The sequence below is a fragment of the Cupressus sempervirens genome, chromosome 5 (genome assembly GCF_028749045.1).
Source record: "Cupressus sempervirens isolate cs-2001-9-10 chromosome 5, ASM2874904v1, whole genome shotgun sequence".
Classification (NCBI taxonomy): Eukaryota; Viridiplantae; Streptophyta; class Pinopsida; order Cupressales; family Cupressaceae; genus Cupressus; species Cupressus sempervirens.
The window spans coordinates 700,152,552-700,166,881 of NC_143122.1; the positions used below are offsets into that span (position 1 = coordinate 700,152,552).

General features: G+C 38.8%; 1 long non-coding RNA gene across 2 annotated transcripts in view; it reads left to right on the top strand.

Annotated features, from left to right (window-relative positions):
• LOC149557915 (uncharacterized) overlaps nt 1-14,330 on the top strand; it is a 145,734-nt gene that overhangs the window by 6,951 nt on the left and 124,453 nt on the right. The window lies entirely within an intron of this gene.

A 14,330-nucleotide genomic window follows, 5' to 3' on the forward strand; every position in this document is an offset into this window, starting at 1 on the left:
TGCACCTTAATAAGGGGTGGGCTATGCACATCTTTTGAATATAGGGAAATTATTTGTTTCCAGTAGCCTAACCAAGGCCTATACCCTGTGAACTCGATACATTTCCACCCAAAGTAATTTCCCTTGTTTGCAGTCACCCACATCAAATGTACCTTCCACATCTGTCATTTGTGTATCGTCTTTCTACATTTAGCTAAGATTGGCATCTTTGCAACCTTAACACATGCATAATCACATCTGATGTAGGGTAAACATGTGAGCAATTTCCTCTGGCCTGCCTGTTAGCGTCCATTACCTCTTCCACATAATCTGGTGGTCAAATCAACTGATCTGAAAAAGGGCCCATATCTTGATATTTTTCTTGATAGCATTGGTAGTATCCAGTGTAAGAGCCTCATTATTTAAACCATCTTTGAAGTGCCTTGCCTCCATGTTATGATCTGCATCAAGTAGCATTTGATAGGTGTGGATGTTTTTATCTTTGTATTCCTCATTTTGGGAGTATTGCTCCGTGTTTTTCATAATATCTCCAATGTACTTAAACAAAAATGAGTGTGCCATTATTTTCTTCAATGTACAAATTCCCCAACCGTTTCCTTCTTTTTTCGTAAAGACCTTTTCTAAATCAGATGATTGGAAGAAGAAACATAAATCTTGTGGGAACAGCTAACTACCCAATGCATAATCAAGACATGTTATAATATTAGTGATGCAGTGAGCATGACAGTCCATCACTTGAAAAAATATTCATGTGAAGCTCTGCAATCAATATTTCAAACCCCTTTGTACAACACGGTTGCCACGTTGCATGTCACAAGGACAGATAGGGGTGCATTCAGTAATAAAGTCCTTCCTTGTTTATTATTCCTTGGGATCACACATTAGAGGTGTCATATTTCTAAAAGCATTTTGAATGACTTGCTTGCCACAGTGGAGCCTCCGATCTGTGGTGCATGTTTTGAAACCCCAAACTTTGTATTCCACCACTACATAAAGTAACACTTTGTTGAAGCACTTCATCGGACAATTCATTATGTGGAAATCTCTATAACCTATCCTTTATGTATCTTGCACACATATCCATAATATTTCTTTGAGGAAACAATCAAATTGTCACTCAACGATTGATGCTTTTTTAATGTCCGCAATGGCATTCTCAAGTCTTGCGCACACCACTAACATACATGTCACCTTTGTTTCTGGTCATTGGTAGAGCACGCAGCTAAACACTGGTTCATATGCCTGAGCCCTCTCCTTTAATAGTAGGGGGCCTATGAAGAATAGTAAGCTCCATCACCCGAGTCAGTTATCTGCACAATGTGCAGAGAAGGGGAAGGGAACCCGAACTGCTATAGAGAGCCCATGAATTGATAATTTGTTGAGGCATTCTGTCAAACAATTAACAATTAACAATCTTTCTCCAATTGCTTTAAGTAGATGACACCGCTTTTAGGGAGCCTATTTCATGCATATTGATTATCATTTAGCTTCATGGAATGAAGCGAGAATTCCATACAGGGGATCTGTTAAATGGCTGACAGCGTATTCCTTATTTGCAGATCTTAAAATCTCAGTCTCTTTGGCGGAAATACATGCGTTTCAGCAATAATTATGTTACATAAGATGGCATACTTCGTGCTTTTCCATTTGCAATGTTAGGTGGAGTGATATGTCAAATAACTCGACCCCTCTATGCATTCATGGAATCATCAAAGATCACATTTTAACTGAGGAATATATTCAGACATTTCGCTAGATTCTTCCCAAACTTTTAGGCCCTCTTTGGAGTTCTTAGCCTTTCATTCTCCAAAGGCTAAGTGGAGAAATAAGGAGAAATAAATTTCAGTCCAAAGGAACATCTTCTAGCAAAGACAACACACCATTCTTCAAAAAACCTAAGAGGAATGAAACAAAGGCTGAAAATAAAGATAAATCATTCACTCCCTTGGATAGAGAGACATTGTAGGAAAAAAAAACTTTGTTTTTTCCTTTGAGACCAAAAGGGAAAACAAATAGGGTTATGTGGGCTTATTATGAGGAGTCGGATTCTGAAAATTCAGACCAACAATCTGAAAATGAGGAATCAAATGAAGAAAAGGAAATCATAGATGATGAAAAGATGAACAAAATGGCTACAGGTGATGAGAAGATAGAGGGTAGATTTAAGAAGGCCCATCTCACCAGTGTATAGCAAGAGGGATCATTCAGGATGAGAGGAGTATTGGTTGGGCAGCGAGTTATCACTTTGCTTGATACAGGTGCCACTCACAATTTTATTGATTCTAGGTTGGTTTATAGGTGTGGGATACAAACCGCGCATTTTGAGGGTCTGAGAGTGAGGATAGCTGATGGCTACTTCCTAATATGTGACCAGAAGATTATAGGTTTGCCCCTAAAAATTAACAACTTTGATTTCAAAGAAGATTTTTATGTTGTAAACATGGGTGATACAAATTTGGTCTTGGGTATGACTTGGTTACATGATATTGGGGTGTTCACTCTCAATTTGAGGGATATGGAGATGAAGTTTCAATCAGAAGGGAAGACACATATACTCAAGGCCATTTGCGATAGTGAGTTTAGGATGATGTCTTGCAAACGAATGTAGAGGTTGTTGAGACATGACTAGGTAAAGTGGGCAGCCCGTTGCACTTCAATGCCATTACAAGGACAACAAAAATCTGAATATCATTTGAACATACAAGAATTGAGAATCAAGCACTTACAAGGTTTTCAGTGACATGCCACCAGGTAGACCTCCAGATAGGGTTATTGAGCACATTATTGAGTTGGAGGAGGGTGCTAAAGCCATCATGATCACACCCTATATGCATCCAAAGAGATGGAAGGATGAGATTGAGAAAACCATCAAGGAACTACTTGCTATGGGGTACATTAGATCGACTAAGTCTCCTTTTGATTCTTTTGTGGTTTTGGTGAAGAATGATGGTACTCTTAGGATGTGCATAGATTATAGAGTCTTGAACAAGAAGACTATCAAAAATAGGTACCTGATCCCATGAATTGATGAGTTATAAGATGAGCTACATGGAGCATGTTTCTTCTCCAAAATTTATTTGAGATCAGACTATCATGCAAGATCTAGAGAAGATGACATTCAAGTGTCATTGTGGCCATTTTGAGTTTGTAGTTATACTAGGGCTCTAGCTACTTTTCATTCCACGATGAATAGGGTTTTTTAGCCTCAATTAAGGAAATTTGTATTAGTCTTTTTTGATGACATCCTGGTGTATAGTAGGACATGGCATGAGCATGTGTGATACTTAGACACTGTGTTGAGCATTCTAAATAGGGATTCCTTGTATGTAAAGGAGTCCAAGTGTGATTTGGGATTATAATGAGTTATTATTACTTGGGTCACATTATCAGGCATGTGGAGTATGCATGGATCTTGAAAAGATTCCTGCTATTGTTTAGTGGCCTACTCTAATGAACGTGACGCAATTGAGAGGATTTTTGGAGTTGTGGGGGTTCTACAGGAGATTTGTTAGTGGATATTGTAGGCATGCAACACCCTTGACGGATTTGATGAGGAAGGGGGCTTTTTTGTGGACTCTTGAGGCACAAGAGTGTTTTTATAAATTCAAGGAGTTGATGACTTCTTGTCCAGTGCTAGCATTACTATATTTTAGTAAGCCATTTGAGCTTCATTGTCATGCATCTAGTGAGGGCGTTGGAGTTGTGCTTATGCAAGACAAGCACCTGATTGTATATGAGAGTAGGAAGCTCAAGGGACCTGAGAGTAGCTTCAACATTTATGATAAGGAAATGTTGGTCGTAATGCATACTTTGGCCAAATTCAGGCAGTATTTAGTGGGCAACAAATTCGGCATAAAAACCAACCACAATAGCCTGAATCATTTTTTGGGGCAGTGAAATCTTAATGACAAGCAATAGAAATGGGTAAGTAAATTACAGGCATATGACTTTGATATTACCTATTTCAAGGGGACACAAAGTGTAGTAGTAGATGCCTTGTCACAAAGACCCCACTTGAGTTTAATGACAAATATATCAAAGGACTAGAGATATTTGATCCTTGTCGAGTATGCAAGGATACATGGGCATTAGGATTCATAGATGGATCAGTCCAGGATAGTGATTTCACTCATGTAAATGAGCTCATTATTTACAAAGGGTACATTTATTTGGTGCCATGGTCAGAGGTGAGGAGGATGGTGTTGAGAGTTTATTAGGACTCACCTATGGGAGGACATCTAGGTTTTTATAAAACCTATCAACAGATTCTTGAGCATTTTTCTTGGAAAGGGCTCAAAGATGAGGTGTTACAATTCGTTAGAGAGTGTCCTACTTAGCAACAAAATAAATAGGAGCACTTTTATCCAATCGGTATACTTCAGCCACTTTCGATTCCTGACAAGAAGTGAGTGTTTGTCCATGACCTTCATTACAGGATTGCCAAGAGAACTGCTACATACACTACTACACACGTGGCAGATTTATTCTTTAGAGATGTATTCAGGTTGCATGGCTTACCTCAGAGCATCGTCAGCGACAAGGACAATAGGTTTATGAGTCACTCTTGGCAAGTGTTGTTTAAATTGTGCAGGACAAAGCTCACTCCGACTACTAGCTACCACCCCTAGGCAGATGGATGGAGGGATACTGATGTAGGAGCATACTAGGTTCCTTGTAATCTTGCACTTTTGTCCATTTTGTCAGTTGCTGCCAAGTCCTTAAGTTGTTGTCGAACTTCTTTGGTTGCCAAGTGATCCTTTGGGTGCCGAGCAATTCCTTTGGTTGCCGAGCTTCTTTGGTTGCTGAGTGATCCTTTGGGTGCCGAGCGATTCCTTTGGTTGCCGAGTGATCCTTTGGGTGCCGAGTGATTCCTTTGGTTGTCGAGCTCCTTTGGTTGTCGAGTGATTTCTTTGGATGCCGAGTTCGGAGTGCTGTTGAGTGCCAGTTTTGAAAAGCTTTCTTTTGCCGAGTTATCTGTGTTGTTGGGTGATGCGACGCGCTCCCCTGCCCACAGGTGGTTAATTATGTGGTGTTCCATGTTCACTAACAGTCATGGCTTTTGGTGCAACGGCAAATGGGCACTACAATTGGTATCAGAGCCTGGTTTTGGCCTGGTCATGGGTTCAAATCTCCCTGGTGCCTTCCCGACCCGCGTAAGCACCTGGTATGCGCGTCGAGGGGGAGATTGTTGGGTGATGCGACGCGCTCCCCTGCCCACAGGTGGTTAATTATGTGGTGTTCCATGTTCACTAACAGTCATGGCTTTTGGTGCAACGGCAAATGGGCCCTACATGTGTTTGGTTCCTGTCTGGGCCTACTTTGCTCGCATTTAATTTTGGTATAGGTAGTTATATTTTCTGAGGGTCTACTTGTGGCTTCTTTATGTTCTAGAATCTTTTGTAAGCCATTTTGGCAAGTATAAATAGAGTGTCTTAGGCTTGAATAAAAAAGGGAAGAGGAGTAAGAAGGTAGAGGAGGAAAAAATAAGAATTTGGGATTCAAGACGGAAGGTTTGAATTTGTAGCTAGATAATGGATCTGAATGTAATTATCTAGCCGTAATCTAGAAGGCCTTACAATTGGGCATGTATACTATTCCCTTGATGAATCAATGAACTATCTTGTTCTCTTCCTTTGGCGCTGTATTTGTGTTGTGTTTTCACTATGTTGACTTTGACAGGTTGATCTGGATAGCTGGGTTTTCCCTAGGCCCTAACTTTCCTTATTCTCCTTGTGTCAGATACGTTAGGAATTACATAGCCAGGCAACAAAAGGCTTGGGTTAAGTGGATATATCTATGTGAGTATTGTTATTATTCCACATGTCACATGTCTATCCAAATGTCACCATTCATGGCATTATATGGATGTGAGGCACCCAACTTCATGGGTTTTTTGCTATTGGATAGTAGTGTGCCTAGTGCTAGAGACTTATTACAGGAGAGCCAAGACATTAGAAAGGCTCTTAAGGAGAATATCACTAAGGCACAAAATCAGCAGAAGTGGTATGTTGATCAGAAGATGACTAGGCAGATTTTTGAGGTTGGTGATATGGTATATAGATGTTGCAGCCTTATCGCTAGTCCATTCTCAAAAAGAGTGGCATTGAGAAACTTAAGCCATGTTCTTATGGGCCTTTCAGGGTGATCAAGAGAGTTGGAGAGGTGGCTTATGAGTTGGATTTGCTGGCATAAAGCAAAGTCCATAATGTTTTTCATGTGTCACATCTCAAAAAGGTGTTAGGACACCATATTGTTCCTTCTATAGTGCTTCCACCCTTGGATGATGAGGGAAAATTGGTATTGGTGCCAGAGGCTACCATTGATTTCAGGGAAAGGAACTTCAGGTGGCGTATTATAAGGGAGTATCTAGTGAAATGGAAAGACTTTCTTGTACAGAATGCGACATGAGAGAATGAGGAGATTTTCTAGCATCCAGAGTTGAAGTTGGTTGCGGACAAGCAATTTTAGGGAGGGGGGACTCTAATGTCCCCCATCTTTTAGGTCCTCAGTGGAGTTCTTAGCCTTTCAATCTCCGAAGGCTAAGTGGAGAAATAAGGAGAAATAAATTAAATTAAAGTCAATAAATTTGTAAAAAATCTAAATGTGACTTTATATTTAATTAATTTAATTTTCTAAAAGCACAACTAATTATTGTGCTGGAAAGGGGGAAGCTTCTAGAAAGTGTAATTAAATAATATTTTATTTCCTTCTAGAAGGGGTGAAGGAAAAGAGCAATGTTACCCTAGTACTGGGGTATGTCGAGACGGGGGGAAAATGGGCCTCATTTTCGGGACAGCGAGGAGATGACTAGGGGATGGTGGCAAGGGGAGGATGGGGCAGGGAGGAGTGTTGTATAGTATACATATAAAACTTGAAATGCTTGTTATAAAATGATGTTTCAATAGAAAATACTAAATCAAAATAATTGAACATAGCCAAATTGCAACATGAACTAGAACCATTTAACATTCAACATAGTAACATATAACATACACAATAGTAATATTTAAAAGACAAAAGTCAAGTAGAAATCCAAGTCCGCATACTAGCGGCAACATGGTTGTGGAATGGCAGAGGTGGGGGTACTTGGGTACGTGAGTACCCAGTTCGAGGACATTGCGGGGACGGGTACTCCGAGGTTTGGGAGGGGGGTGGGAGTCTGTGTGTAACATACTTTAACATCTCATTACTAGGCACTCATTACTTGCATATTTGATTATTGATTTCTTTGATCTCTGAGCAAGGGTTTCAACATTTTCCATTGGAGAATGGAGTTCTTCTATGTGCCTCCATTTGAGCTGGTGAAATACCAGTGAATTTGGTATTGGGAGGACATCGTACTGGTCTTCTATTCTAGCATATTGGTGAAGGAGTGCAAAGATTATTCAAGGGTTTCAAGGTTACAGGTTTGTAGATCTATTGGTTGTGGAAGATTAAGATTTAATCATTTGCAAATCAAAATTATGTTTGCTTCTACAATGGCGTGAATAGTAGCGGTATAGTACCCGTGCTATAGTGTCGCGCTAGAGTACCTGTGAATAGTGACATGCTACAGTACCCGAGAATAGTGATGCGCTAAAGTACTCTTGAATAGTAAATGCTATAGTACTAAGCTGCTACAACACATGCAAGAAGGTTTAATGCTGTCACTGAGGGACAGAATACAAAATACTATAGCAGCAATTGATGTTCTATACCAGGTTTGTATGAAGTTCGTGCATATGTTTTTATGTATTGATTTCCAATCAAAAAGTGTTCTTCTTGCAAGGATTCAATATGGCATATAGATTTAATTAAATAGTATTAGTTTGCAATTTATTTTAGTTCAAACCCTATTCAAAAACTCAAAAAAAATTACATATATCAAAACAAAAAAAATTAAAATTCAATGCAACAAAAGAGTCTATGAAGGTTTCTTACATGGCTGTTGTAGTTTTCTTATTTTCTTTAACTGATCTTCTTTAATAGTAATTTGTCAAAACCTAATAAAACCCCCTAGATCCTAAGGGGGAACAATAAGATGATCTCAAGTCTTTGGTACATTTCTTGGCATTTGCTGACTTGCATGCCTCGTTTTCTACAAACAGTATTGGTCATTTGTTTTCACCTTGACATAATCATGTAAACAACATATGCATTGGTTAACCACAACGATTCTGTTTCACTTAATAACTTGAACCCGAAACAATTGGGTTACATCCACCTAAAATTGCTTGGCCTTTTTGCTTTCCATTCTTCTACAAGCAACACATGTTGATATGGAGGGAGCACAATAGACAATTGATCATCAATACCTCTTTCTCCAAGAGTTGCGAGGGAAAATAATAACATTTGTATGAACCAAAAGAGATCAATCATCACATTTGAATATAGGAAAGCCAAGATTGGAATGATGACATGCTGAAACTGAAATGTTGTCCCCTTTTTGACATAGAATTTATTAATAAATAATAAAATAAAATTGAAATATAAATTTTTATAAAATTTAAAATATAATATAATTAAATTTAGTTAAGTTAATGAGGGGTCAAAAGGCATAAAATGAAAAGTTATGACTCCCTCAAACATGAGATGCAAAAAGGGAGAAGAGAACTTAATTTGAAAGGGGAAGCAAGGAAGGAAAATAAAAGGGAAGATGTGAAGCAAGGAAGAATTAATAGAAGAGGAAAAAAATAAGGAAGTGACCCCATTAAAGGGAAAAGGTTATGAAGGGTTGCAACCTATGACTTTCTGAATTGGTGGTGATTATGAATTTTTGTCTTTCAAAGAGGGACACTTATGAAGGGTTGTGACTCTTTCAAAGGGCATAATAATGCATCCAAAGGGTGATGATCATGGAAGGTTGTGATCCTTGCAAAAGGCAGCCATCATGAATAGGTGTGACTACCACTCATTGGTAGATATAAAGGGGAGAATATTTCATTTAGGGAGACCAATTTAGGGAGTAATATATTCTTCTCAAAGGCAACGATGAAAAATGGCTACTCAAATTTAGTGAAATGTGGTGACCCTTTCACCAATAAAGTATAGAGGATATTTTATTCCAAGCAAAAAAGAGGGAGCAACAATAAAGAATATTAGTTAGATTTGGAGAGTAGATTGAGTAGAAGAATTCCATTTGATAATGGAGTTTGATCTAAGATATACCTGATATGAGAAATAAGCGTTTGGATATTTATGTAGCTATCTCATCTTAAGTAGGAGATATTTTCCAGAAGTCAAATTGTAATATTGCTATGAGCATTCAACTGTGTAGTTTTTGAGTCAAACTCAGTGACCCATGTTTCATGAGTAGTAGTTCATACGAACCCATCTCTCATGAGAATGAATGGATGAAATACTTAGCATTTATTGGATCTAGGTGATGGTCATAAAGGTGAAGCACTAAGACTTCTTGGGAGGTCGGCCATCTTAGCACTACAGCTCAAACACACTTAACTATGGAGTTTCCTTCATGGTTAAACCCACTCTGTTTGCAACCTCATTTGCAAAACTTTCACTAAGTGTTGTGCCTTATGAACCATTAATTAGAAAGCCCCTTAAGCTCATCAATTGATAAGTAGGAGTCATTTTCCACAACAAGTCAAGTTATGATATTGCTATTAGGATTTACTTGTGTAGTTTTTGAGTCAAGCTCATTGACCCATGTTTCGTGAGTAGTGGTTTTGATGCGGGAGCATCCCTAGTTGGCTTGCAATCCTGCACCATGGTGTGGTTTGGCTTTGGAGTTTGGGAACTCAGTCGAAGAATGAAGTGTGAGTCGATCGATACTGAGTTGGTTTGGTTGTTGTGTTAACTGAGTGACTCAGTTAATGAAGACATTGGGAAAAGCTTGGGGCGCTCGACAGATATTGAGAGATCGGTTTGTATTGGGAGCTCATTAGTAGTGTTGCTTGAATCAGCTTAATCATTGAAGGAAGCTTGGAAGATATTAGGAGCTCGGTGTACACTGTGGTGCTCGGTATGTACTGGGAGCTCGGCAATGCTTGGGAATTTACTGATACTTGACTTGGTCTTTCTGACGCTCAGCTTGCTCTTGGTTCCTATTGGTGTCGTCTATGAGCCATCTTTGGGTATTTAATTTGTGTTGTAGTTGACTTGTGGCTCAACATATATTTGATGTGAGGGATTTAATTTTAGTTTGTAATGAAGTGGGCCGACTTGTGGCTTAGTTGGGTATAAGTAGGGGGTTTTGTAGAGTCTTTAGGCATGATCATCCAGCTTGGAGAAGAGGATGAAGGCTAGATGTGAACTTTGAAGAGCTAGTAGTTGCGGCTTGAGAACCAGAGTATTGCTTTGTGGACCTAATGGTAGAAGTGTGGATCCTTTTTGGTGTTCTTATCTAGTTGTGGTTCTGGACCAGTTGGGATTGGGTTTGTAAGTTGGTTCTTGCAGAACTGTTATTATAATTGTTGTTGTATTTGGCCTTAACCCAGAAGGCCTTATAGCTGGGCATATTACATGTAATCAGTGATTTTATGAATAAAGAGTTGTGATTTGGTATCATATCTTGTATTGTTGTTGCATTATTATTGTGTTTCTGCTGTGTGGTTATTTATTAGGGGCTTGGACATCTCCTTTGGGGATTCAACTGCCTTGTACTGCATTAGGTAGTATCAGAGCGAAGGTTTTTCTGAGTGTGTAGACAGATTACCGAAGCTGAGGCAATTTGCACCAAGACTTGAAAAGAAGGTTGATCTAGTGAAGTTGATTGATCTTTTGGATTTGTGGACCTATTGCTTAGGGTTTGCGAAAATTTTGGAAGATGCCTCCAAGAAGATTGGACCCTAGGGCGATTGATGATCTTAGTGATGCTGTGGAAGAAAGGATCTCAGAGAAGGTCAAGGCAGATTTCAGATTTGAAATGAAGGAGGATAAAGTCAGTTTCAAATTTGAGATGGCACTGATGAAGAGTGACATGATTGCTGAAATGCTGAGTGCTATAGGTGGTGTACCTCAGCGTGTGGGTACTAAAGGTAGTTATGAGGAAGTTGTTGGATTTGGTGGTGAGGACAGAACTGATCGTGTGTAGAGACTTATTGGAACTAGGGTTGATCAGTTTGCTAGACCTGGATCTCAGTTGAAGTTGAAGCATAAGATGGAGGTTTCTAATTTCTTAGGTACTTTGACTTTTGAAGACTTGATTGATTGGATTGGTGAATTGGAAGACTACTTTGTGCTTGAGGATATTGAAGATCCACTTAGAGTGAGGTTGGCACAAACTAAGTTGAAAGGACATGCTACTCTTTGGTGGAAAGAACTGCAAAGAGACATAGAGGATGAAGGTGAGATGAAGATCACTAGATGGAGTTTGATGGTGACTAAATTGAAGGCTAAGTTCATTCTTGTAGATTATGAGCTTGAGTTGTTTAAGAGGTTGCCGAATCTGAAGCAAAAAGATGACTGTGAAGGATTATATCGAGGAGGTCTACAAGTTGACTATTCGGTCTGGGCATAGAGAATTGTCAAAGGAAAATGTAGCTTGATACATTAATGCTTTGAGATTCAATATTTAGGATGAGGTTGGTATGCTGAATATTTCTTTGGTTGAGGCTGCTTATCAGTATGCTCCTATGTTACCCCAAGTTTCCGGGACGAGGGGATGGGTGGACGGGTTTTCGAGATGGTTTTTTTTTTTTGGCAGGAATAGAGGACGGTAGGGGATGGCTATATATATATATATAAACATGTATAAATTTTCAAAAATATTCATCAATTCTACATTCATCCCAGCAACATAGTTAAAAATTATCAATTCCATTCATCAAATATTGATTCATCAATGTTCATAGGGCATAGCAATCAGCATCTAATTGATTCGTCATAGAAAATCAAACTTCTAAATAGCATCATTTTCAATCATCTAAGAAAATTCAAATAATCACTTTTAATCATCATCTAAGTACTTACAATACCATTAGTAAGTCATGAAACGAATCAAATGAGACAATGGAAAACATCAACTTTCAACAAAATGAAAACATTGAAAAGTTAAGACTTAAACAATTAAACTTTTAAAGTATCAAGTTTATCAACCATGTCTATCAATGATCATAATATCATATTGATGTATAATTGTTCCATCAATGTATCACTATCAACTATCAATGATCATATAATGTCAAGAGAAAACACTTAAAGTCTAAAACATCAAAATCACAATGAAAGCAAAGATACTATGACAGTTGCCCCTAATCATCCATATCAAAGTCACTATCACTATCATCTTGAGCCTCAAGGGATGCATCATCCAATGGAATGCCAACCAATCCTGGCAGTGTGTCATCCTCATCAACTTGGGTGGCGTCTTTGGGATCAATATCCCACCATAAAGTTGGATTCTGTCGATACATTGGAGTCTTACGATCCTCAAGTCGCAGAGCACTATGCACAACCACTAACTTCTCTGCTCATTTAGAGGTAAGCCTATTCCTCTTCACGGAGTGGATAAAGTTGTATGTAGACCAATTCCTCTCTGCAGCAGAGGAACTAGCTACCTGTGAGAGGAGACGAATTGCAAGCATCTTTAACTATGGTACATCTGATCCATGCCATTGCCACCAACCAACGGGGCTTTTCAATGCCATTACTGCTCTATCCACCTTTGCCTCTGTTGTGCCAAAGGTTGGACCATCAAGGTTTGTGAAGGCAACCCATTGCTCTCGAAGTATACTACATTCTTGAGACGAATACATCTTTTGAAGGGCCTTCATAATACCACGTCTCACCTCATCATCCTCACTAGGAGCACACCTTCTAGGCCTAGGCTCATACCATTTTGGATTTAATGCATAAGCTGCCATGTGAAGAGTGTTAGTTTAGTTTCTTATTTTTCCTATTTTGCTAGGTTTTTCCTACACTTTTAATAATCTCGCTTAGGTTAATAAAGCATTTCTTATTAGGTGAATGGTTGTGAGGTGTCACCTTCCTACATGTGAGCATCCATTAGCTATCTTAGGAAGATACTTTGCTATCTTTAGTCCGATAGATGGTTGCTTCTCATTGGTTGGTGTTGCCACCTCCTCCCTCTTCCTAGCCTATATAAGCATGCTACCTGACTTGTATTTGCATCTTTTGTTTTTGCATCCTCTTAATGCTATTTTGCTTCCAGCATTTGCATTACTCTCTTGGAGACTAACTTTATGATGCTATTTTGATTTTGTATCATTTGCATTCATAGTTTAGATATTTATTCTTTGCACTAGTTTTCTGGGTTATTAATCTTATTAGATTCTAACATGGTAGCAGAGCTTTTCTATGTGCAAGAGTAGATTTTAGTTTCCTTATTTGAGAGATTCGGGGGGGGGGGGGGGGGGGGGGGGCTAATAAACTTTATTGTAGTTTTTTGAAGAACGAAGTATGCTCTTCTCTTGCATCTTTGGATGATCCTGAGAATTAGAAAAGTTTTGACAAAAACGGTTTTTCTCTGGGGTTTCAATCTCAAATCTGACAACCAACTTGCATATTTGGAGTTTTCAATCAGTATTGCAGGTTCCAGCATGCCATTGATGGACTAAGGAAGCTAATCCAACATTTGCATGTCATATTTTGGTTGCTGGGGTCGTTTTTTGATTTTTGGAGCCGTTTTTTACTATTAAAGGCGTCTAATTTACACTATAGCAGCATATTCTATACATCAACAAGAAAAACGCTTTCTGGGTTTTGTTCGCAGCCCCAAAAAACCATCTGGGTATCTTTTAGATTTTGCATGCAAGCTATATATTTTGCAGAATCGAGCATGAAAGGCTACAGCCATACCCCTCTCTGTTGGCAGTCGCAGATTTGAATGCAGTTTTCAAATGTCTCGTTCTTGTTCATACGGACTCCGATTTTGATGATTCTTATTATGAATTTGGTTATTTTTTGGTGCTCTATCCACTAGTGGAGTTGTTTTTTGATTTTCATGCATGAATTCTTTAGAAATTGCAGATTCTCAGCCGTGACTGTGCACAGTTCTCATTTTGAAAACTTCGGCGGATCATAACTTTCTCATATGACCTCGTATCGAGGTCATTCTTTTTTTGAAAGTGCATAATTTTTCGAGTAGATCGCAGTGGTGCTATTTGTTTCCGTGATTATTGTGTCGAGGTCATTCTTTTTTTGAAAGTGCATAATTTTTCGAGTAGATCGCAGTGGTGCTATTTGTTTCCGTGATTATTGTGCCCAAGTTTCACTTTTAGAATATGCTCTTCATGAGGGTTTGTAATGCATTGAAATCAAGACCACTAAGTATTTCTTTCTAGTGGTAGTTGTAAACGCATTAAAATAAAGTGCCAAATCATATTTCTTTGGGGGGGGGGGTTCTTTGATTGAGTAAAAAAGCGGGGGGG